The sequence below is a fragment of the Balearica regulorum genome, chromosome 1, assembly GCF_011004875.1.
Source record: "Balearica regulorum gibbericeps isolate bBalReg1 chromosome 1, bBalReg1.pri, whole genome shotgun sequence".
Taxonomy (NCBI): Eukaryota; Metazoa; Chordata; class Aves; order Gruiformes; family Gruidae; genus Balearica; species Balearica regulorum.
The window spans coordinates 35,595,432-35,621,454 of NC_046184.1; the positions used below are offsets into that span (position 1 = coordinate 35,595,432).

General features: G+C 39.0%; 1 long non-coding RNA gene across 3 annotated transcripts in view; it reads left to right on the forward strand.

The window, feature by feature from the left end:
• LOC142600517 (uncharacterized) overlaps window positions 1-26,023 on the forward strand; it is a 634,685-nt gene that overhangs the window by 596,415 nt on the left and 12,247 nt on the right. The window lies entirely within an intron of this gene.

Sequence of the window (26,023 nt, forward strand, 5' to 3'; positions counted from 1 at the left end):
AATGTTGTGGGTTGTTTTTTTTTTTTCTTTTTTTTCTCCCCAAAATACAGCTCCAGGGGCAGATGAAACCATATGTGAACTGAGGTTGAATTTCAAGAGCCATTTTGGTCAACATGACAAATGTTTCGGAAACCATGAGGCAGTTTGTTTAGATGTTTCTGTTATGCCATTTTAAAGCATCACTTGTGACTCAAACATCAGAAGGCAGTAACTGGTGTCGAGAAGTCAATGCCCAACAACTTTCAGATAAAAGCAGCATCTGCCTCTGTGAGTTCTTTCTCTGCTTCATTCCAGTGAAACCTTTGACGCTCTTAAGACTCTTTTCTGACACAACTCAACTTGGTAATGCAAAAGAAAAGCTATTTTTTTACAGGTTCAGCTTGCCCAGCCTGTAAGCTCAGCCATGTTACAGAAGAGTCTGATGAATACTTCACACTGGCTCTGGCAAGCCTTGGGAGCACACATTGGCAACATGGGAGACTGGATGACTGGAGAATAAAAGGAAGAGAAATATTGCCTTTTTTTTTAGGGATCAGTAAGCTTGTACTTTAGTTTATCTAGATATCTAGAGCCTTAATAGGGCTATGACCAGCAATATAGGCATTTTCCAAGCGGCAGGCTGAGTAGCAAGCAGGTCATAACTCCTTTCAGATTGACTTAAGGAATAAAGTTATGTTTCATGTTATGTTTCATGTAATCATCAAATACTGCCTTCAATCCAGGTACACAGTTTTGCCTGCTGCTTTGGTCAGACCTAGAGGTTATGAGTTTGCATGATGAACTGGTGAGCTTGGAGATCATGTGAAAAATGAATACAGTGTTTTGTTGAGAGCAGTTAGTTGAGCCAGCTTCTCTTGTGGCTGCACAAATACCGAGTCCAATGTGAGGGAGGGGCAGAAACCTGGTCAGAGAAAAAAACAAAGCCTCTTTTTTTTTAATATCAATCACAGACACCAGTTAGATCTGATTCAGCATAACCTGAAGTCATACCCTAAGAAACACCTCAGTGGGGAAGAGGAAAAGTCCTCAGTTTGAGCAAATCCCAAAGAGAGGCCTGTGGTATACAAAAAAATGAATCACTAGTATTTCATAGGAAGATGTAAGGATCTTATGACAACCAAGATCCTCAGTTAGAAGCTCTACTCTGGCCTAAAAGCTAAACCACAGAGGGTGAAAGAAAGATTTAAACCTAATCTAAATGTTAATTGAAACAGATTTGTTTGTTTCCTTTTGGGATGCCTATGTCTTCAAATGATTCGTTTGCTCTTTAACCTATTTCAGCTTAGCAAATATATGCTTTTATCTTTATAGTAGTTGAGTTCAGAATAGTTTCAGTGGGACTGCATAATGTTGAGGTCTCCCATCTCTTGGAAAGAACCAGTCCCTAAACTTGAGTGTGTTTAACAGTGCCTTTCTCCCCAAAACATTCCACCAATGCTATCTTGTCTGTGAAACTGAGCGACACAGTGCCAGCCTGGCCTTGTGCAGCACCACCAGCCAAGAACGCTCTCTGGCTTGCAATGATGTGACACGTAATATGCCTGAACCCCAAAGATTCCTGCAGGCTACTGCCACAGCTCCTTCATGGCCACATCGATGGGCAGGGGAGCTGCTTTTCCCAAAGCTCCGGTACACAACTGTTTGTATCACACTACTTATGGACCCCAGGGAGACACATTACAATCACCTTCTTTAACTATTATCTATAAGAAGGGAGTTAGGACACATAATTCTTGTTACTTAATATTTAATAATATTGAATGCATATACAACATTATATTTTTATATAATTATATATTAATATATATTATTTAACTGTAAGTCATATAATACATATGAAATCATTAAAATTTATGTATATAATTCTATGTAGTCTATTATATATTCTCACATTTATTTATACAGAGAGATATTTTATAATTGTTCTTTTATCTTGACAACAGCTGTTCTTGTAGACGCAAGCTATGCTGTTTCTTATTGACCTGACCCTTCACTGTGTCAAAAGCCTCACCTAACAACAATTTTTTTTGTGTAGATAATAGAGATAATAAAATCCAAAAGAAAACAGGAACTTCCCTTCCTTGTCATCTCTCCCTCTGTGGAATTATCTTCGGGATTTGAATAATGCCTAATGGGTAAACCTGAAGAGGAACACTGAACTCTTACTAGTCTGCTTTTATTGGTGAATCAGCTATATCTCTAGCTAGCTATAGGGCACTAGGAAAAAGTATTCTTGTCAATTTTGCCCTTAGAATCTTTCACCAGCATTCACAGAGAAACAAAAAATTACCCTTTGCTACAGCAACCAGTGTCAGATGTAGACAATGTGTAGCTGAATTTTTGATCACAAATTTTTGACCTTTTCTGACCAGTGACAAGGCTGAACAAGAACACAGAGCTGTAGATAAGAGATTCTTATGAATATTTAAATATCCACCTTCTTCAGAGAAAGGGCATTTTCAAATGTAAGAACCCATTATTTTCACTTTAAAAAAGAAAATAAAAAAATCTCTCTTGCAGAATAGTATAACTCAAACTAAAGGACATTCTTCAGCTTCTGACACCTCAAATCTGTTTCCTTGTTTTTATCTCCAGATTTATTATATTTTATTGGCATAGCAGGCATAAGGGAACAATCCATATCTGTCATCTCTAAGCTATGGGAATAAGCACACAAACAACATCAGTTCTGAGCACCTTTTTAAAACATGCTTTAAAAATACCAGCAAGTCACACTGCTGACAGAAACCCCCCACACTGAGGTAGAACAGGAGGATTAAATGATAATTGTTTGAGAATAATGAGGGAGTGGTGGAAATGATCTCCAGGTACCATCTCTACCAGTCACTGGTTACTTCTGCAATTTTTTTTTGAGCTGTAAAATTTGTATTTTGCATTGGAATTTATCCAAAGATCTCATATTTTTACAAGGAGAGACTGATTTCCTTTACTGATGAGCTGAATTACTTGATGCCACAGATCACATACTATGTCTGGAACAGGCCCTGTGCACGGTAGCTTCCACTTCTATAATTTTCTCAGCTGGTGACAATTGCGTTGCTTTTCTTTAGACAAGATTGTGAAACGTAGAGATGAAAAAAATAAATCAGTGACAAGAAAACCCCACTCGGGACCCATTTATTTTTCTCAGTCACAGTGCAGGAATATGTCTTAGACATTTTTTCCCATATGTTGTCCTTTTACATTTGAATAGTTCCACAACAAGATTTCCTACTGCTTTCCTCAGGAAAAAAAAAAAAAAAACTCTAAGGGATCCTCAAAATCAGGAAAGAGTTTCATATATGTGGCCTATATTTGACATTTCTGCATTTTTTCTAGATACTTTTTCCCTGTTTATATTCTAAATAATGATTTCCTTTGTTGATATTTATAGCAATCAGAGATTTGTAGACCATTCTTGAATTAGCCAGACAGGAAATTGAGGTAGATTTACAGTGTGCTCAACTCTATATTAACCATCGAAACCCATAATAGTATGAACTGATTTTGGCTAAGTCTGCTCCTGCCCTTTTATGTTCCAGCTGCACTCGGAGGACTCGAGTAGCACATAACTGTATGTATAAACCACCATGTACAACTATATAATTGTTATTACTCTCTCTCTTTTAGCAGATAATCTTGCAAGGAATAAAACCCCCAGGAATTCTCTTGTGCCATCAAAAAGGCACACTATGTACTACACACATAGTAACCTCAGTTGAGGGCATGTATTTAATATAGAGCACTACATCCTGCTTCTAAAGCACTTTCTTTCTCAGTAATGCAGTAATTGAAGTTGAGAGTTAGCAAGACAGCTGGACACATGCAGAAGGTTTATAAAGGTTTTAGACTCTTAATAATTTAGAAGCTGTAATATGATTTAGACTTGGCTAGACTGGAACTTTTTTATTTTACCTAATTTAGTTACTCTCAACTGAAAAAGAACAGTTTGAATTTTTCTACCTGTTCTTTCCTGTGTAACTGAAAAGGGGCTTATTAGAGGAGAAAACAGTGAAAGACGCTGAATCTTGCCACACACATTTTACTGGCTATTGGGCTGGAAAAAGAACACCACCACACTAACGCAAAATAGTCATGAGATATGCCTGCTTTCTGTTTGTGTGATTCCTTACCCTTTGTTTATGTGTAGCAGAATAACATTTGCACTCACCAGTTCTTTTTCCTTAAAACATCTTTGGAACAGGGTAATCTTTGGGTTTCTGTCACTTTCTTTCTAACTCCTTGTATTACAAGTACACTCTGTTGCTAAAACTCACTTTCGTCTCTGAAAAACACTAAAAGAAACTGCCCTTCTGCTGTGGAGACAGGCTGTTTATTTGATGCTGCCCGAGTTTATTATTTTATAAAACTTTGATTTGCCCATCTCCAGTTCTCTGACTGTCTGCAGGAAGTGTAAGGGTCACAGTCAGCAATATTGCAACTGCACAATAATGGGAGGAACAGGTAATGCCAACAAGTCTGCAGTGAACTACAAGCAAGAGCATTCACCTCGGAGAACTGCAATGGAGGAAGGAGGACCCCTGATGAAATGATTTTGAAAGAGACCATTTGAATTATCTGTGTAAATCTCAGGAGTGATAAGTACTTTTCTTCTGTTAAACTGAGAAATTCTGATTATTTCCAAAGTAGGGATATTCTTTAGGAAGATACATCAACAAACAACTCACTAAAAGTGAATGTGTAATGGTAGTAAGAAATAAGTGTGAGTTGTGGGTTGTTTTGGGTTTTTTTTTATTTCCTAATCATTCTATGATCCCACATTGTTTGCAATTTTCCTAGCTAAATCTGATAATATGAATGTCTGTAGGAAGTTAATTTCAGTACTATAGCAGTGATTTATTTAATGAAGAAAATACATCTGATGAAACTTAAAATGGGATCTAAATTAGATTTGTTTCAAAAAGAAATGAATTTTCTTCATGCAGTTATGCAAATTAAAAAAAAACATAATCAATGTAAAGCAACAATATCATATGATTTAGGAGATTATGAGTAGATTACTGATAAATCATGGGTTGAGGTTTGTTTAAACAGATGGTTTGCAAGATAGTTTCCAATGACATATATAACATTCACAGAAAGCCTAATCAAATAAATTATTACATTAAACCAAAAGCAGATTCACTGGAAAATTTGTCTACTAAAATTACTCAAGAAGTTTTGCCATTAAGTGATGAGAAAATCTGTTGAAAGAAGACAAAATGATAAAATGAACAGAAAGCTGTTTTACTTTCCTTTAAAAATACAAGAAATCTGTCAGGAGGGGTATATTAGTTTCCTCTTCTAGTAAGAAATGGGAAGCTGTGGCTTAGATTCTGCTCAGTATAACTGCTCTATATGTGTTAATTTTTCTAGTTATGATTCATTATGAATGAAAGAATGAAGACCAATTGAAAGACTTTCTGACCTAAGATATGGGCAGTAATTATGTATTCTGAACCAGCTTGAAACTTCTTCAGGTGGACACATAGGATAAGGGCTAGGGTGGAGGATGACAGGGACTGCACTCATTTGCTGTGAGTTTTTTCTCAGACGACCCCCAAACCTCCTGACAATTTTTTAGAAATAGCTTAATACTCTGTTGTTATTATTATTATTAGCTCAACAGATAAGAAACCCAGATTTTGGGCATCCCTTCCTTCCCTGTCCCTTCCTTCCCTTCCCTTCCCTTCCCCTTCCCTTCCTTCCCTTCCCTTCCCTTCCTTCCCTTCCTTCCCTTCCCTTCCCTTACCTTCCCTTCCCTTCATCTTTTCCATGTAGGTATGTCCAGAATGAAACTCTTCCATAGAAGCAAGTGTGGAATTTTGTGCTTAGCAGGATAAATATTTCCCAGAGAAGTCAATGAGCATTTTGTGTCAATCACCGGGCAGGGTGACAAGGTGGTTCTCATGCTTTCTAAAATTCCTGTTCAAGATGCCAATCTTAGAGACTTGCCACATTCTTTCATATTCTTACTATATTCTCTTTTTTGCAAACTCCTGAACAAAAAGCACAAGTTTTAATTTACAAGAAATTTCACTAGATCTTTTAAAAGTTTTTTATTATGTGCTTTTAAAATATGTTACTCTGTTATTTTGATACTATTTTGCTCTCATTTCTCTATGGTTGCAGCACAATGAAATCTTAATTCCTTTTACAGGTTAGTCTTTATTATTGTAAATACAGTGGACTGACTTTTAATTTTTTCCCCCCCCCAGTTTGCTCATTAAATGCATTTAAACACATTTAAATATCATAAATAAATGTTTTTAGAATGTCTGTGGTTTTGCTTGTCTATCAATGAAATGCTACTGAAATATATTTAAATTAAACGCACACACACATTCCCGGGAAAGGAAATTTCAGAGCTCTTCTGTTTAATGCTGCTGATATACTGTTATAGCTACAAGTTCTTCTTTTCATTTCAAAAAAATTGTATTTCTTAATAAAAAAGATTTGAAATAAAGAAATTATATATCCAGGGTAAGTTCAGGGGAAAAGAATTAGGAAAATGTCTTTAAGATAACCTCTCACGGAACATGCTTTAGTTAGAAAAGGCTAATATTTGGAGTCCATTTTGGATAACAATTTAAAAACTGGATAAAATGCAGCAGAATAGCACAGAAGAAATCATTGAGTCTGATCAGAGATCACTCATTATATTGGACTTTTTATCTCTGATGTCTATAGTTTTGCTATAGGGAATCTATTCTGCCATATGCTCGATACAATAGTATTGGAAGCTCCTGTACCGATTGATGTGAAAAGAAATGGCAAAGAAAATAATAATAATAATAATAATAATAATAATAATAATAATAATAATAAAAAAATAAACTCTTCTTGAGGAAGTCCTGAAGCAATTGGAGAAGATCAGTGCAATATATTCTTCCTGAATGTTCACTGTCTTTACAGGACAGCAAGTTGCAGAGCCGTTTTATTTCTCACCGCTGATGCATTATTTTCTCCCATGCTGTGTCACAGCATGCCATCTTGTTTTGCAACCTTTGAAGCCTTGAGGCAAATCTCTAAAACATAAGAAAAATGTATGTAGACCTCTTTTTTTTTGTTTAAGAAGCAACCTACCTCCACTGGCAACCAGGCATCTTGCAGGTGGATTGTCATTTAAAAAGCATAAAATTTACATAATTACTGGTTTTAGGATTGCATTCGTAAACATTTCAGTTTCTGCCTGTGGAATTGTAAGTGTAAGAACAGCTGTCTCAAAAAAATCTGTGATTATCACAGTTAATTAATTTACTTGAAAGACAGCAAGATAACAAAACCTGATTCGTGTCTCAGAGAATTTGCAAACCTATTCTATATGTACTGCAAGATGCAGGTGATGATGATATACAAAGGTTTGACAGCTGCAGCCATACTAGGGTCATAATTTTCAACATGAACAATATGCTCAGACTGAAGGAGTGACTTTAATGAGAGTATAACAAACATTTGCTATGAACAGTATTTTAACATCAGTTCTTAGTCAGAAAAGGGAGAGACTTGTATTCCTTTGGGTATCTGGGTGCTTGATAACTTTAACTGTGTTTTTATGTTTAATATTTCCTCTTCCTTACCTTGACTCTCCAGATAATAACAATATCTATGCATACAAACACATTCAGCATGTAACAACAATTATCTATTTCTATAAACAAATTCTATAAGATGAACAGTATCCTGTCTCCCCAGAGAAGGGTTTAGAAGTCTTGAAAGAAAGCACCTGTGGCCTAGGAAAGGTTCATTTATGAGTGCCAAGAGGAAAATATCCCTGTTTTCTCATATCCTGTAATCTTATTAAGTATCTAGCTGCCAGCCAACAGCATGTAGGAGACATAATGAAATGTGGATGATCTATAAAAAAAAAAAAAAAAAAAAAGTTGTAATTAGCATACATGATGGTGGTTAGAAATTAGGAAGCATAAGAAAGTTGTCGTTTCAGAAATCCAAATGTTTCTCTCTACCTGCTTTAGTGCTTAAACAGTATCCAGCCAAAGTCCATTCTTTGAGACATGCAGTCTGCAGGTAGGACAGGTCAGTAAGAGAAGGATCATGTGGAAGACTCCCTGTTGATTTTACTTTCTTTCTTTTCCCAGACCTTTCTCTCTAAGTAATTCCACCTGAATTAGCAAGTCCTACCATCATTACCCCTTCTATAGACAGCAGTGGAACTATGTGAAATTTAACTCCCCAATGAAGCAAGTGAAATGAAGTTTTATGTTGCGTTTTATTTCATTTTTAAATCAATCAGGTATCTATTAGCAAACACTCTACATCCACAAACAAAATAGCAGTCTCTCAAGCTGGATTTCTATTGTGCCTGGGGCAGCTTACCAAGTTTCAGAACTCTGATTTTCACAGTGCTTTTTAAAATCACAGAATCACAGAATGGGTTGGGTTGAAAGGGACCTTAAAGATCATCTAGTTCCAACCCCCCTGCCATGGGCAGGGACACCCTCCACTAGACCACGTTGCCCAAAGCCCCATCCAGCCTGGTCTTAAACACTTCGGGGATGGGGCATCCACAACTTCTCTGGGCAACCTGTTCCAGTGCCTCACCATCCTCACAGTCAAGAATTTCTTCCTTATGTTCAATCTAAATCTATCCAATCTAAATCTACCCCCTTCTCACTTGTCCTATCACTAAATGCCCTTGTAAACAGTCCTTCTCCGGCTTTCTTGTAGGCCCTCTTTACGTATTGGAAGGTTGCTAGAAGGTCTCCCATTTCCTTCCAGAGAGAGCCCACATTTTCCCTAGTTTTCCTTCTATCACCGACATACCTATAGAAGTTTTCCTTGTTTCCCTTGATGTCCCTGGATCTTATGAACTTTCCAAAAGATGTGCAACCTCAACCACTCCCAGAAAAATCTCAGAATTCTTTGGTGATAAAACCTGCAAGGTTTCCTCATGTGCTCATTGAGGTACTTGGTGCCAGCCCTGTTATTGTTGATTGATATGGGCTGCAGAGGAGTTCGCAGCCACCACAGTCCTGTCGCCTCTCAGAAAGGCTGCTGTGGGCATCGCTGCCCAGGCAGCACCTACTCTGGGATTTCTGGAGAGGGAAAATTATACCTATATCTATCTATCTATCTATCTATCTATCTATCTATCTATCTAATAAGGTGATTTACAGTAACTCATGCTCTAAAAGGCAGTGGAAAAGTGTGTAGTTGACAAAGTTTGGGGAAACACTAAGTAAGAAAGAATCAAAGGAAGATGATAATTTAAAAAAAATAAAAAAATTACATGTTTACCTCTTTCAGAGGTAAATTAACCATCACATTTTCAGGATCTTAAGTTAACTGGATCCATAATTATATCTAAATATCTAGAGGTTTTAAAATTTATCAAAATGTAGAACTCTTTGTTATATTAAATACTAGTTAGGATAGAGCTTCAATAGGTTGGACTGGGATTTAGTAGGTAAAAATGTTAACATTACAGGTTTTTTAATAACTACATTCATCTCTAAGACATTTGCTGCTTTGTTCATTGCTATTGTGAAATTGATAAAACTGATTCAGAGTGATAAAGGAACAGGAGGATCAGAGATAATTAGAAGGAAATAAAGGATTCCTGGGCCTCTGATCTATATATTGTATTAAATAATAATAAGTTCAGCCAGGATAATTGAATGTGTCACTAACCTCACATGTTTTTTTGATATATCAATTAAAAGTAAAATAAAGTGCCTCATGGAAAATAAAAGCAAATCAGATATCAAAGGAAGAAAGAAAAAAGTTCAATGAAAGACTAAATGTAAACTGCTTGGCAGAAGACTGAGAGGAAAAAAGATCTGTCCTCTCTTTGAGTAAGTGAAAAAGGAACTTCTTTTGCATAAATGGTCTTCTTGGGAGATGTTCATAACCTGGTGAGCTCAAATTTTGATGATACATAGCGGATTCTCACCCTGGTTTGGTGAGAGGGATTGTTCTTATCCTTTGGTGAAAAGCTTATTTATGCTATGATAAAACTGTGAGTTTTATCTCCATCAGCAGGGGTTAAGATATGGGTAAGCAAATGGACATGCTTAACGAAGGACAGGAGCAAAGTTAAATAGAATATTGTCAAACTACAAAAAGTTTCTTTCCTTCTTTATTTGCATATATTAGTGCTGTGCTTCCTCCTACTTAAAACAACATTTCCTTTTCTCCCTAGAGAGTCCCTTATTTTAGCCAAGCACTGGCGTGCTTTCAGACTGGAAGCAACCAAAGGGCGTAATCTAGTTTAGGTCCCTACTCAAAGCAGGGCTAACTTCAAAGTAAGGTAAGGTTGCTCAGGGCTTTGCCTAGTTGAGTTTTGAGATATCTCCAAGGCTGGATATTCCACTGTTTCTCTGGGCACCTGGGTCAGTGCTTGGCTACCCTCCTGGAGAATATTCTTTGTTTGGTGCTAGCCTGAATTTCCCCTGCTGCATCTTGTGACCACTGCATCTTGCCTTTTCACTGTGCACTTCTAAGAAAAGTCCACCTTCATCTTCTCCATAACCTCCTTTTGGTAGCTGAAGACTGAAATGTGGTCATTCATTAGCCTTCTTTTCTCCAAGCTGAACAAACCTAGCTTCCTCACCCTCTCCTTAATACACGTTCTCCATCCCCCTCATCATTTTCGTGCCCCTGTGGTGGGTTCTTTCCAGTCCATTGCTTTCTATTGTACAGAGAGGGGAACCTTGACACAATGTTCCAGTTGTAGTGTCATGAGTGCTGGGTAGAGAGAAGTAACAACTTCCCTCAACCTGCTGGCTGTGAATTTGCTAATGCAGCCCAATATGCAGGAAGCCTTCATCACCGACAGGCCAAACTCATTTTCTGTCAACTGGATTCTCTACGTAGCTAGAACTCACCCTTACAGTTATTACAGGAGACTTCCTGGAACTGTTACCTACGTACAATGTCTCCGCAAGAATTTCTATAAAAAGAAACATGTTAAAGAAGGCAACAGTATTCACATACTTTCTACTAAAAATGGGGGCGGAGGGAAACCCCATATATTCTTTTGCTTGTGGTTTGGATATCCATTGAAATTAGTGAGTATAACATTCAGCTCTCAATTTATAGATGTGTAAAACATACTTACTTTTCTTTATGGAATCAGACGATTGAAACAAGAACGGCCTTCACCCAAAACACGGATATCTATCAAAGCATGAGGAAATTCATAATTTGGAACTGTATTGGTAGACCATAAGTACTTGGAAGAGAAGCATCAGATATATGAGAGAAGCCAAAAGAGGAGCAGCAAAGATAAAAGGAAACATCAAGTAGTTATATACAACAGAGAAAGGCCTGTACAGAGAGGTTTTGTTTGCTTTGTCTTGAGAGAAATTATAACATAAATAAAGAGTAAAACATTTAGAATATACAAAAAAGCATACTACTAGAAAGAATGTGTGGGTTTTGTTGTTTTTTGGTTTTTTTTTTTTTTTTTTTTTTCCCCCCAACATTTAGCCCTTGTGCTAAATACACCTCTATTTGTTTTTTATCACTATTAGGAAGACATGACTTTTATAGAAAAAAAAATAGTTCTTTTTATAGTGTAAAGCCTCTCAAGTGTCTAATTTGGTTGAAGAGCAAATAGCTTTACAGCCTAACAGATGGTGAGCTTCAAGGAGAATCTACCCACCAAAAAATGTGCCAGTTTAAGTGGTCATATAGTAATGTACAAATACATCACTCCAAGGAACTTGTTTTTAATCTAATGGAGTTTAATTACTGTAACACATTTCAGCTGGCAGTCTTAAATTGGTCTGAGTGGTTAATACAGTTGGGATTTTTTTATATTTATGTATTTTAGTTACCTTAAAGGTAAGTTGACATAAGGGTCTGGGATTGAAGTGCCCACACCAGAAGTCTGGACTGATTTCTAACCAATATCAGTTTACCTCCCTTGACTGCAGAGGAGTATAGAGCAACTAACGCAGATGTAGCTGTCTAGATTGAGTCAGATGAAACAGATATATGAATGAAGTCACTCAGTAACTTGCCTGGAATGAATGTTGTTTCCAGCTACTGAAAATGAAGGCCCTTTCTGCCTAGATACTGAGGAAGGGCTAGATATATCCTCAAGGTGATAAAGTGTCTGAGAGACCCAGGGAGCACGTGTGCTGTGCCAGGGATTAGAGACATCAAACAGCCTGACAAACGTGACTTTGGAAAGGACATAGGATCCTTGTGGTACTACATTGCAACCCTTGTATATCTAAGTTAATGGCTTAGAACTTTTCTTTTTTACAGGTATTCCTGTAATGGACCTATTTATAAACTGTGTACACAGGCAATAGGCATATCGAACTAAAGCACAACTTCCCTTCTCTATATTCCCTCTCCTTTCCATAATACACCACACTACAGCAATGAAGGAAAAGTGGAAATATGAGGTTATTTAATGTTTTCATAGAATTAAAATATCTTACCTGTCTTACTTCCCTTTCCAGCCTGCCCTCGCCGGTCCCAGATGGGTTCTGTTTATGTCACATACATGTAAGCATGTGTGTGTGTGTGTGTGTGTAACTAAAATACCTTTGTTCTGAGAATGCACCAAGTAAGGAATAAAGCTTTGTTTAACAATACTGTTATGACTTCAAATTACAGACTCAAGCTGAAAGTATACTGCATGGCAATTTAAAAAAGAAATTTTAAAAACAATTAGATTCTATTTTGTCAACTATTAAAAAGGTCTTTTTTTGTGGTTCTCATGGAATCTAAATTACTATCTGAGTCACTTAGGTATCACTTTCCCTTTTACTAGGAGCAGTTTGTGAAAAAGGTGTTGCTCCAGACCTGTCAGGGTTCAGCTTTACCAAATCCATTGCACCCACCCAAGCATGCATTAAATTACACGTTGCAAACACAACAGAAACAAATGAGGCAAAAGATGGCTGCGTAATTCCTTACGCCTCATACTTACGTATAGGCAGGATACTTTTCTCCCTGCCATTGCAAATTAAAGAACGGGCAGCAGGGAAAACGCTGTGGCAGCACTGCTGTGCAGAATCCATGCTGTGCTCCGCGGGGCATTAGACATTTCCTGTGCTAAGTGGCACTGCAGCGTTTGCTCATGTTAGGAGGCATCTGTGTCTCAGGCAGCGCAGAAGCCCAGTATTCGCTTTCACGGCTGTGTGGGGATGGGTCCTGCCCTGCTGGTTAATGCAGAGAGAGAGAGACAACACTTACACACTGGCGCTTTGAAGGGGAGAGAGGCTTTAGTCCCTGCCCTGCGCCTGTTCCTCCATCACATAAAAAAAGGTCTGTCAGTGCTAGCCCCAGGCAGGCAGGTCAGGGCTGCACAGGCATTGCTAATGGCTCTTGTCCCTCACCTCCTTCATGGAGAGTTTCTGTGACTGTTGGGAAAGTGATCCCAGTCACTCTGCATAGTCAAAGTGGCGCCCAGAAGACAATTGTATTTTATGCAGCTTTTTAAACCAGACTGAATACCTATCCAAGTACAGTCCCTAGCGTGGAGGTAGCAGGATAGTAGCAGGAAATTAAGGTGCCTCATTTCAGACAAAGAGGAACAAACATCTGTCCAGCTTTACACAGTGTCTCCTCCTAGCTGATATATGTCTGGTCTGATACTTGGTCATTGAGGTGGGGTTATCAAAAACACCTGGGTGTGATACCACATTAATCCCTGGTGTACTACTGGCTACACAGGTTGGTATGCCCCAGCTGATGACCTTGACATCCTTTCCTTTCGCTCACCATGCCCCTGGCACATGGGCACATTCTTACGGCAAACACAGGACCACCCAGCTGGGACTGATACACTGATTCTGCTGTATGAGCCCTACTTCTTTTTTTTTTTTTTTTTTTTTTTTTTAAGATATTGAGGTCTGAAGCAGAAGTATTTCCAGACAGACAGCTTAGTACAGAGTTTGAGACATTACCTTCAAGTGTAAGCAGAGGAAATGTTAAGGTAAGTGTATCAATTATAGCTGGCTCATACACAGCGTGCTCTTTTTGAGTTGCCCTTACTGGTATAAGCAATATCGCATGCTTTTGATCTAAAATAGAAAAATTACTATGAACTTGGTGTTAATATCTTAGTGGCAAATGTTAATGCATTATGTTATATTGGATGTTGATGTTTTATTCTATACATCTATAAAACATGAAATGGCGACTGTCCTGCAGTACGCTCTGGATGTTTGCCTTAGAATTTTATGAGTTCTCCTTTTCCCTGCTCAGTATGAAATTATTAATGAAAATGATGGAAGAGGAAACACCTGACAAGTGTGTTTATCACATTCGGGCTATAGATTAAAGCCCAAATGGAAAATATACCCTACTCCCTTTCCTATGCATAATCTTCCAAAGTGTAAATTTAATAATGGAATCCACAGGGTGCTTCTTCCTTTTCAGCTGGCACACATAGGGTAGGCTGGAAACAAAATAAGTTACAGATGACTGTAATGTCACCTGGACATTTCTTACCACAGGTTCCTGAGTAGATTCTGTCCACAGAACAGTTAAAATAGGATTGGGAAAGCAGGTTTTGGAAGAAAGTGGTCCTGACCCACAATAAAAGATGAACATTTCTTCTTCTCCACTCACAGAACTACTGTATTTCCAAAGCACTACCCAGTGTTCACTGCAGCTGCAGTCAACAGTTTGCCAGAAATTCAAAATTCAAAGTTAAGCTTAATTTGAAAAGGCTACTGGCTAATCACTTTTTGGCATTGTATGTAGGAAGTGTGAAACCTGCCAGTAGCTGCATATCTTATTCAATTGTTCCATCTGAAAGTTAGAACAGAGTAGGGGTTACATAGGAAAAGGTGAGCATGACAAAGTGAAAAAGGGGGAAAATTTTGACCCCACAACAAACAATAGTGTGTTAGAGTGACTAATTAATTATTCTGAGGGATTTCTCTTTTGACCCAAGTTAAGTCCTTGCTAGGTTCTTGTGCATATGAGAAATTTCGTGTCAAATGAAGTTTGTTAACCTTCTGCTACGCCAGTTCTTGAAGGCAGCCTGAACAATGCAGACTTGATAAATTACAAGCCTGCATGTTGCTACTATGACTCCATTCACTCACTGGACCATGTCTAACAAGTCAAAAATATACCCATTTCCTTCTGTGTGTACTTTACCCTCTGCCTCCTGATCTTGCACAGCCAGGACATTACACCGGAAAGGATACAGAGCAGCAGGTAGGAAGTCATAGTACAGAATCAAAGAAAGGAGTACTATTGTTGTAGCAGCTAGTAAATCTTCACTGACCATCAAAATATCCAGGATAAATAAGACTGCAGAAACAGTGTGTACCACTGCCCAAGGTCAAATGACAAGATCGGTCAAAAGGCAAGCAGATTTTATAGAGAAGGTTTCAATGTAAGGTCATAAGCCTTAGAAGCATCTGTTTGAGTTGCATGCAGTAAGAGCAGATGAGCCCAGAAAGTGAAGAGAAGGTCAGAAAAGCAAAAAGACCTTGATCTTGTAGGAAAGCCAAAAGACAAAACAAAACTGAGCAAAGTATTTCTTGGGAGAAGCCTTAAAATTCAAAGAAATTGTCTTTTATTTTATCTTACTGTTGATCAGGAAAAATGTGGATTTGTATATTTTTTTCAGTAAACATGAATATGTGAAAGTACCTAGCTGCAAAATAGTTGTCCTTAAAAAAAAAAAAAAAAAAGCCTTAAATTAAGGTGTTACAGGAAGTGGCAAATTCCACTCTACCCAAAAGTCCTTCGGAGCATCCAGCCCCAAAACGAACAGTCATGCAGAAGAGAAGCTTCTTTCCTTCCTCTTTGCACAGCATGGGCAGTGCCCCTGCACTAGATTATGTGTCGGTGCCACATCCTTATGCCAAGATGGATGATACAGATGGGCTCACATCAATACCAGAAGAGCAGGGATACACCCTGACACACCTACACTCCTATTCCCTTTTGTAATTCAGGTTCTCCTCACCTGTAGAGAAGCTAGTGAGAAGCTGAGGGCACCATACACCACTGCGTGTGTCATCTGCGGCTGCACGCTGGAGTGGTAGAGTTGGAAAGTGGGGCAGTGATGGAAGACCAAACCCTGGTAGCCTGACCTTTTTCCTTCCCCGGTAAAACCTGTACTAGAAGGACTGGTTGAAATACTTACTTGGCGTGAAGGAATTCTGTCTTTACATTTAATAAGAAATTTAAAAGTCAAATTCCTAAGCCAGTGCTCCTACCAGTATTCTGAGAGCTGGTACTCTGAGCTCATTTGCTTTCTCTTTAAAACACAGCTGTTTAAAACACACAGGAGAGAGAACTAACATTGTTTTAAATCCATGCTCAGGATCAGACCTCTGTTTCAGATGGATCTGAATGTTGATATCCCACCTCCTAGGTAATTATTCTAACACTGGGCTTTGTGATATTGAACCACCAGCAATTTTCTGAATCTAATTCCTTCATTTTTGTCATAGCTGACAAAAACCAAGATATTTCTGAAGTGCCAAAGAAATATTTCAAAAAACAAACTGTTTCTTTGAAATAGTTAGTCATTTTCATGTTGATTGAAACAATCACTCAATTTTCCACAAATTCAGAATAATTTCTAGTCCCTCAAAACCTTTCTTTTTTTTCCTGACAAATAGATAAATTTGCAAAGAGACTTGCACACAGCTGTACTGAACTGGGATCTAATCCCAACCAATTTCTTGAGTCAAAATGAATTGTACTATGATTTGATAAATCTAATAAAGATCTAACTTAAATTTAAGCTAGAATTTGTACAGCAGGTTCTGGTTGAAGTCAGGAGTTTCATGCCGTTTCTCTAAGTCCTGTAAACATGTCTGAATAAAAAAATTCCCATCACGAAGGGTATCACAAAGCACAGACCAAACTCTGCTCTCATTTATGGATCTTTGACACCAGGCAGGTCGCACCTGGGTAAATAGGAACAAAATTTCAGTCCGTGCCTTAACCTGGACTGAACTCAGCTTATTCTTTCCCGGAGGAAGATATAATACAAGCCTTCAGGATATCCTTCAGAGTAGAAATGTTTTGGAGTCTGCTTTTCCCATTGCTAGGATCATGAAATCTCTTGACTTAGTTTCCCCTGAATTTATAGGTTCTGTAAAATATTTCTTTCAATAAAATAAAGCAAATTTTAAAAATAAAACTTCAAACTTACTTGGTATTTTTATTAGAAATCTGTAATATCAACAAGGTTTGCAAACTATTTTGTATGCGTTGCTTGAAGTTCTGAGTGAATCTGTATGAAAATTTGTCAAGAGACTGATGATTGTGAATTATATTAATACAAAGCTTCATTATGGGGTATATTTAGACTCAAAACCTGGGGAACATAACCACTTCTACCTAATTTTCACTACTGCTTAAATCTAAAGCTCAAAGTAAAACACAAAAATAAAAGTCAGAGCAAACTAAAAGAGAGAGAGAAAAAAGAGTACAGTCAACCACATAGACTAAAAATATTCTGTTTGAGTAATGGATTTTACCAAACTATGAAGTTGATCTTTTTTTTTAGCAAACATAAATGTCTGTAAGTTATCTGCTTAATGTATATCATTATTCTGTTACTGATATAGATAAAAAAAAAAAAAAAAAAAAACCAAAACAAACAATTCCAGGCGATTGCACATGTTATACTAACCTTTTTTCTTATATCAAAGTCTACCTTGTGGAATAGAACCATAGAATCACAGAATGGTTTGGGTTGGAAGGGACCTCAAAGATCATCTAGTTCCAACCCCCCTGCCATGGGCAGGGACACCCTCCACTAGACCACGTTGCCCAAAGCCCCATCCAGCCTGGCCTTGAACACTTCCAGGGATGGGGCATCCACAACCTCTCTGGGCAACCTGTTCCAGTGCCTCACCACCCTCACAGTCAAGAATTGCTTCCTAATACCTAATCTAAATCTGCCCTCTTTCAGTTTCAAGCAATTAGCCCTTGTCCTATCACTACAGGCCTTGGTAAAAAAGTCTCTCAAATGTATTAAATGTCAGAATGTATTAAAATAGTTGATAATGTGGACTCCAGCACAAGTAAAACAGATCAAACTGTAACACATTTTAAATAAGGTCTCAGGAAGCTGCAGAGAACAGTTGTAAGAAACTAAAATAAAATTTCCTTTTGTTGTAAAACAGGTATATCCCAGCTCAGAAACATTTCTATGTTAACATGGACATCTTAGTCTTCTGAGTTGTAGAAAGAAGTTGTAGGATGGAGATTTCACAAATGATGTGTTTCTCAAGGAACTTTGTTTTTTAGAAAGTTCAGTAAGTGAGTTACCAAGGCATAAATCAATAGATGTAAACTTATCTAACCACAGCAATAAGAAAAGTTGTAAATATCCTTGAAGCCTTTCTTATTTTTTCCTCCAGAATGCTACCTACTGTGACAAGAATAGCTCAGCTGGTGATCTTTGTTTCATTTGAAAAGAATTTGCCATACACCATAGATGAAAGTCTAACTTTTGTGCCATGGGCCCATCATTTTTCTAAAATCAGTATCTATGTGCTGTCAGTTGTTCTGCTCTCTTAGTAGGTAAGTATCAACCAGCTACTCAAAGACGGAGAAAATACAAATGTGTGGGAGGTTTGTGCTGATGTACGTAGTCGTGTAAATCTAAGCCTATGGCTTAATATCAAGACGTGGAAAGCCTCAAAACTGAAATCAGTGAGATCTTTTCTATATGCTGCAGTTAAAGTGAATAAACAAAGGAACAGCTGAGAGAAGGTATTTCAGTGACAGCCTGATCTAAAATCAGAGAAACAGGAACCATTTCTTCCAGAAAGACAACATATTGCAATTCAGCTTTTCCTGACAAAGTCATTCAGTGGCATTTCCCTTCATTACAAAAGGAAAACATTAAAAATTATTCAGTTGAATGAAAAATTATTATTCAGTGTAGCTATTTGTGCAGCCAAACTAAACCAGCAGCATGATGCTCAAAATGAAAGGGCAACACGAAATATTTAACTCCTTGAGTACAACTATACCACAAATTTCAAGCAATTCTCTGAAGTCACTAGTTAAATTGCTGCTGAAGAAGAGGACATTGCATGCTGAATATTATTGTATTGATCAGTGCTTAAAATCTTGATCTAAGCAAGGTTTAGATTAGCCTAGCAGAAACAGAAGTGAATACAAGTCTTTGTCTACACTGAAAGTCCACATATACTCAGAAGCAAAATAACAGACAGTAGTGATTATACTTGATATTAGATGACGTTTCTTGTGTAAACAAAGAGTATAAGGACTCTGCATCTCTGAGCAGTACAATCAGAGATGAGCTGCATATTGATAAGCTTCTGGAATGTGAATTTCCAAGATCTGTAAAAGTGAAGTGGACATGACAGAAGAACAAGTGCAAAATGTATCTCCAAATTCAGGAACAAGGCCAGATGTTCAGATACAAAATAATGAGATATGGACTATCTAAATATATTAATTAAATGTTTTAGAAGTGCAAAATACCTTTGTCTTTGTCTAATATATATATATTAGAAATATGGATACAGATGTAGAAAAAAATTTGTGATAATTTTTTTCCTAGCAGCTGGTATAGTGCTGTGTTTTGGATTTAGGATGAGAATAATGTTGATAACACACTGATCTTCTAGTTGTTGCTAAGCAGTCAAGGACTTTTCAGCTTCTCATACTGGCCTGCCAAGGAGAAGGTGAGGGGCACCCAAGAAGTTGGGAGAGGACACAGCCAGGACAGCTGACCCAAACTGGCCAAAGGGATATTCTGTACCATATGACATCATGCTCAGTATATAACTGGGGGAGTTGGCTGGGAGGGAGAGTGGCTCAGGAACTAGCTGAGCATCAATTCCAGGTGATGAGCAATTGTACTGTGCATCACTTGTTTTGTGTATTCTATTATTATTATTATTATTATCCTTTTCTGTCCTATTAAACTATCATTATCTCAACTCATGAGTTTTACCTTTTTCTTTCCAATTTTTCCCCCCATCCCACTGGGATCGGGGAGTGAGCGAACAGCTGTGTGGTTGTTTTAGCTGCCTGCCCAGTTAAACCACGACAGTAAGGAAGACAGATTTTACCACTGCTTTTTTAACTACAAACAACATTTTATTATTTCCTCAAAATGTATTAAAGACTTAAAAAGTAGGGTGTACATGTACATCACAGAAAGACAAGTGGAGTCACCATCTGTGTTGGTTTTGAGTGGCAAGGTTTTGGTAGTGGGGGGGGCTACAGGGGTGGCTTCTGTGAGAAGCTGCTAGAAGCTTCCCCTGTGTCTGACAGAGCCAATGCCAGCCGGCTCCAAGACGGACCCGCTGCTGGCCAAGACCAAGCCAATCAGTGCCTCTGTGATAACATATTTAAGAAAGAGAAAAAACAGTTAGAGAGAGCTTTTGCAGCCAGAGAGAGGAGTGAGAAGATGTAAGAAACTCTGCAGACACCAAGCTCAGTGAAGAAGGAGGGGCAGGAGGTGCTCCAGGCGCCGGAGCAAGATTCCCCTGCAGCCTGTGGTGAAGACCATGGTGAAGCAGGCTGTCCCCCTGCAGCCCATGGAGGAAGGATGAGGGGATGTAGAGATTCCACCTGCAGCCCGTGGAGGACCCCACGCCGGAGCAGGTGGAGGCACCTGAAGGAGGCTGTGACCCGTGGGAAGCCCGCGCTGGAGCAAGCTCCTGGCAGGACCTGTGGCCCCGTGAAGAGAGGAGCCCACGCCAGAGCAGGTTTGCTAGCAGGACTTGTGATCCCGTGGGGGACCCCACGCTGGAGCAGTCTGGTCCTGAAGGTCTGCACCCCATGGGAGAGACCCACGCTGGAGCAGTTTGTGAAGGACTGTAGCCTGTGGGAGAGACTCACGTTGGAGAAGGTCGTGAAGGACTGTCTCCCGTGAGAGGGACTCCATGCTGGAGCAGGGGAACGATGAGAGGAGTCCTCCCCCTGAGGATGAAGAAGCGGCAGAAACACCGCGTTATGAACTGACCGTAACCCCCACTCCCCGTCCCCCTGTGCCGCTGAGGGGGGCGGAGGTTGAAGCCGGGAGTGAAGTTGAGCCCGGGAAGATGGGAGGGGTGGGGGGAGGTGTTTTAAGATTTGGTTTTATTTCTCATTCCTCTACTCTGTTTTGCTTAGTAATAAATAAGATGAATTCCCTCTCTAAGTTCGGTCTGTTTTGCTCGTGATGATAATTAGAGAATGATCTCTCCCTGTCCTTATCTCAACCTGTAAGTTTTTTTTTTTCGTTGTACCTTTTCTCCCCTGTCTGGTGAATGAGGGGAGTGATAGAGCGGCTCTGGTGGGCACCTGACCCTCAGCCAGGGTCAACCCACCACAGCATCTATAATATAATATGATGTATTTTCTAAACAGGAACACAACCACTTGGAAACATTCTGGCAAAAATGAAATCAAAGCTTTCAAACAGTTTGTTCAACAATTCCTATACTGCTTAATAATGGGAATTTCAAAAGTGCTCTTGGGTGAAGCTTTTAAAAGCATCAGCCCTTTAATGACCATAGCAGAAACCACTGCAGACAAATGTGTTAGTGCTGCTAATATATTGTATTATAATACTGTAATAAACAGAATATGGCTCGTTTCACTTTGTTGAATATAGGAATGGTTTTGCGTGACTGTTACTTAAACTGGCTTAAGCATCCCTGATTTCCTCTCTAATCACAGCCTAACACCACTTTGGTAAATTTAAAATACTTTATGTATAGGGCAAACTAGATCAATGAACTGATCCATCAAAGGAACGAAAGTAAGGAAGTAAATGGAGGAAAGGAATTAAAGTTAGGGAGGGAAGGAAAACAGGAGAGAGGGAGAAAAGGAAAAGGGAAAGGGAAAGGGAAAAGGAAAAGGAGAAAAGAAAAAAGAAAAAGGAAAAGAGAAAAAGAAAAAAGAAAAGAAAAAAGAAAAAGAAAAAAAAGAAAAAGAAAAACGAAAAAGGAAAAGGAGAAAAAGAGAATTCCTGAAAAGATTAATTTTCAGCTGTCCCTATTTCCAGGTTCCGTTCAGTATATGGCCACCCAAGCAGCTGTGCCAACACACTTGACAAGGCAATGTGGGGGCAGAAATAGATGACTGGAGTGTGAAAAGACAAGAGGAGTGTGCTGACCCCACGTTGCTGGCAAAAGAAACGCAGATCAGATCCAATGTCAGGCTCTGAGCAATTGTGACAAGCCACGTTGCCATGCTTTAGCCGGCCTGTCACATACTGACCCCCAGCAGACAATAGGCACCCACCAGCTTCAGCAGCAGCTGACTGGTCATTTTGAAGATTTACTGATGCCTTCACAGAGTCACCTAAAGCAGGAAACAGGCCCTGAAGCGCTTTTGAAGATCCATGGCTCGGTGACTTTAGCATACACAGGCATAGACATGACAACTTTCAGTGCCTGCGCACAGGAACTACAAAGCTGTACTCCTCTAAGTAGGTCAGTATGACTGAGCAGAACAAGCTTCTGAACACATACTTTCCTTAGAAATATTTCAGCAGCAGAGGATTCATAGTGTGTTTACTGATAAAGCACCTCTGGTCTGTATGCAATGTTGCAAGCAACAGCTCCAGTTTATAAATTCACACCATTCCCCCAGTGAAGCAGCTATCCCTGTAAAAACACAGTTTTGCTCAGGCGGCTGTTTCTGTGCTGGGGCTTCGCTTAGAAAAGCTTTCGGTCAGGAACGGGCACATCTCTGCTTGCCTTGTGTCTTAGCTGAGGCAGGAGAAGCAAGCCTACAGCACATAGCTTAGGCAGTTATATTTTAATGTAATCGGTTTTCACTTGTACTGCAATGTCATGAAGATGCATTCCAAAACTGATTTGGGGCAGCACTTAGCATGGGGTTGTGAGAAAAATATGTTATTTGGGATTTACATCACTGGAAATGTTAACTGCAATTGGGTAAGCTCACTGGAGAGGGAATGAAGCTGGAGTTCATCGGGGGAGAATGGGGCAGAGGCACTTGAGAAAAGTTGCTGTAAGAGGTGAAGAATCTTTTTATCAGTACAACGGCTCTAGCACTAGGGCTTCTTAACAGTGGGAAACAAAACATCATATAATTTACTGGTACTGCAACAGCAGCACACATTTTACACACAGACTGGGTCTAAGGCATTTAAACACTTTATAGGTGTGAGTACACAGGCTGTGATTTTTCTGCAGTTTCTAGATGAGCAGGAAGAGATGATTAAAAAGGTAATTTTGATTTTTTAAAGTATTTCTTTCTGGTTGATTCTGTGACTCTATATATATATGTGTATATGTGCCTGCGTGGAGATACATGATATATTCCAGTAGGCATCCGAAGGAAAACAGAGGCTTTTGCTGCAGCTTTTTGCTGGGTAAGAGAGGAATATATGGCATTTCTCTCCCCCTGTTTTACCACCTCGGTTTCGCCTGGCGCTTGAAGGGTGAGGGGCACAAAGGGGAGCAGCTGTGGGAAAGCGCAGAGCCTGGACCCTGGATTCGGCACCAACCCTCCCGCCCAGCAAGGCCAGCGAGAGCCTCCTTCCCTGCCATGCCTGCAGAAACACCTGCGGAGGGAGAGGTTTCCGTCCTGTTCCCAAACCCTCCCTGGGCAGCCACAGCCACAGGCTGGGTTCTGCTGGCCTCTCCAGCCACCTCAGCTGCGACAGTTTAAAGTGAGGGCTGCTCTTTGCTAGATGTATATGGTGCAAAGCAAAACCAGAGTAGATCGCTCAAAAAATGTAGGGGCTGAGGTGAGTGCCACAGTATGACTAGAAGCAGCTTCCCTGGAGTAAACTTCAGTTGTTTTTTGTTTTTTTTTTTTTTAATTTTTGTTCTTATCCTGCTGCTGAATTTACCTCAGGGCATCTTCTGGCTCTGTGATGGAGAGACATTAAAGAAGCCTTGGAGTCTGCTGTGGTGTCTATTGGTTCTCCAGATGCGTCTGCACAGGTACAGCATTGCTGACGTTCTTCACTCTTCGTTAACACTCAGCAAAACCTCCTTCCCACACCAAAGACTTGCACAGCTTGTGAGCCAAAGGCACATTATCACTTAATTCCCCCTCTGAATAGCTCATGTTACTGTACAGGACTGCATATGGAGACACAGGTCTGATCGTTAGGATTTTATAGTCTGTCTTTTGTCGGCTTAGTATGGTGATGCAAACATTGCTCAAGTCTCTGTTAAGGTGTCCCAGCATCCTGGAACCATTTGTGGTGTCACATTTATTTACATTTCTGGCTTCAAGTAAAGCTCTTTAGGATGTTTGTTTTAAAATGTCTTCAGATAAATAGAGCTTCTCTTGTAGGCTTATTCAATACATAAATTTAATTAATGAGTTGGCCCTGACCTTTGTAGCCTGAGTTTTGATTGCACTATCTATGATGGAAAATTAAGGAAAAATTTAATACATAGATCCTAAATTTCATATTTCTCCATAAATTTCCAAAATATTTAGAGTAGCACACAACAGGAAGAAACCACCTTTTTTCATTCCTCAGGAGAGAAAGGAGTGCAAGAGTTAAACTTAGATATTCAGCTCAGGATCTACGATATCTGTGTCGTTCCTAAAAACGTAGAAGTTTCCACAGTCTCTCTTTCAGTTCTTCCCCATCATTTTTACCATGAAGTTTTTCCTAATTTCTGATATGAATTTTCCTTGCTACATAAACCGCTCTATTTTTGAGCTCTCTGTTAATTCTGTTATTCTTTGCAGATTTCATTAGGTTCTTACAGTTCGGTACCGAGTAATGGATGTAATATTTCTTCTAGGTTCTCAACAGGCTTTCACTAGACAGAAAGATGAGCCTATAGGCAACCTCAATCATAGTTCTGTGATTAAAGAAGTTGCCTGGGGGGGAAGAAAATAGAACTCATCTTGCATTATCACAGATCCTGCAACGCTGATGGTAAACTATAGGCCCAGATCCAAAGAGGGTTTAGGGTCTCATTGACAGCTTCTTGTTCTATTCAGGTACAAACCTAACCTCTCTCCTACATTTCCTCTTTCATGCTGGCAAATTTGCTGAGAGAATGCATTTCAAGTTGAGGTAAGCAGTAGAAATGAATAGGGGAACCAAGCTTGCTGGTGTTGATGAGACTTAAATATGAGACAGAAGCCAAGGCGTTGTCAGTCATGTCAACAGTGATTTACTTTTAAGCCTTTGCAGACCTAGAATTCAGGCATCTGAGGAAATGCAGCACTGAAAAATGAGGTGCTGATAGAGTCTGGGCACCTCCAAAGATTAAGCAGGATCTTTCAAGAGCTCAGTTTTAGGTTCTTAAATTCTAAGTCTCACTTAAAAACATCATCACCTTCCTCTATCCAGGCCTTGTGATAGCTGTGTTTCTGTGACTGCCTGTTTGGAAGGGATTTGCAAATATCTACTCTCCCAAGTATCTGTTAAGTGAGATAATAGCACTTGAATATTTCATGGAGTCTGAGGCTAAATATTATCACAGAAGCTGAGAAAAGCCTGGAAACTAATCTTTTTCAAACTGCAAGTTCAAATGAAAAAAAAAAATACTTTCGACTTTTCTCCTAACTACCTTTATTTCATTTCTTGGTTAAACAGTCTAACCTCTAGACTTGCCATAGAAGCAGAGAAAATAAGGCTAAACTGTAGAATCCATAGCTCTGTGGATGTGAGGTTGTCAATAGGAAAACTGGGGTGTATATGGAGGTCATACTTTCAGGAGCAGATATCATTTGAATAGAAAGGTTTCAAGATCATATTTTTGGATGTAGTCTCTTTAATGTTGCTATGACTCATTTTACAAACATTTGGCACACATTTTTACATTACCTATGCTGAAATATATGACCTACTTTTAAATTTGAGAAGATGTTAAAAGTTGTGAAAAGCTCAGATATAACAAAAGCATAGGTTCCAATAAAGCACTGAGGAGCTTGAGTTTTTATGAAAACAATAGAAATATTTTTATTGCTAATCTGCAAAACTGAGTTAAATTTTTTTAACATGTCTTTATGAAACATCTGGCACTTCCATCCTGGAGATACCACAATCTCCTTCATGCTTACCTCTTTACAACCCTGTGTGTGGTCCCAACTAAAACTCAGATTTTTACACACACCCCCCCTTAGAAAAAAAAAA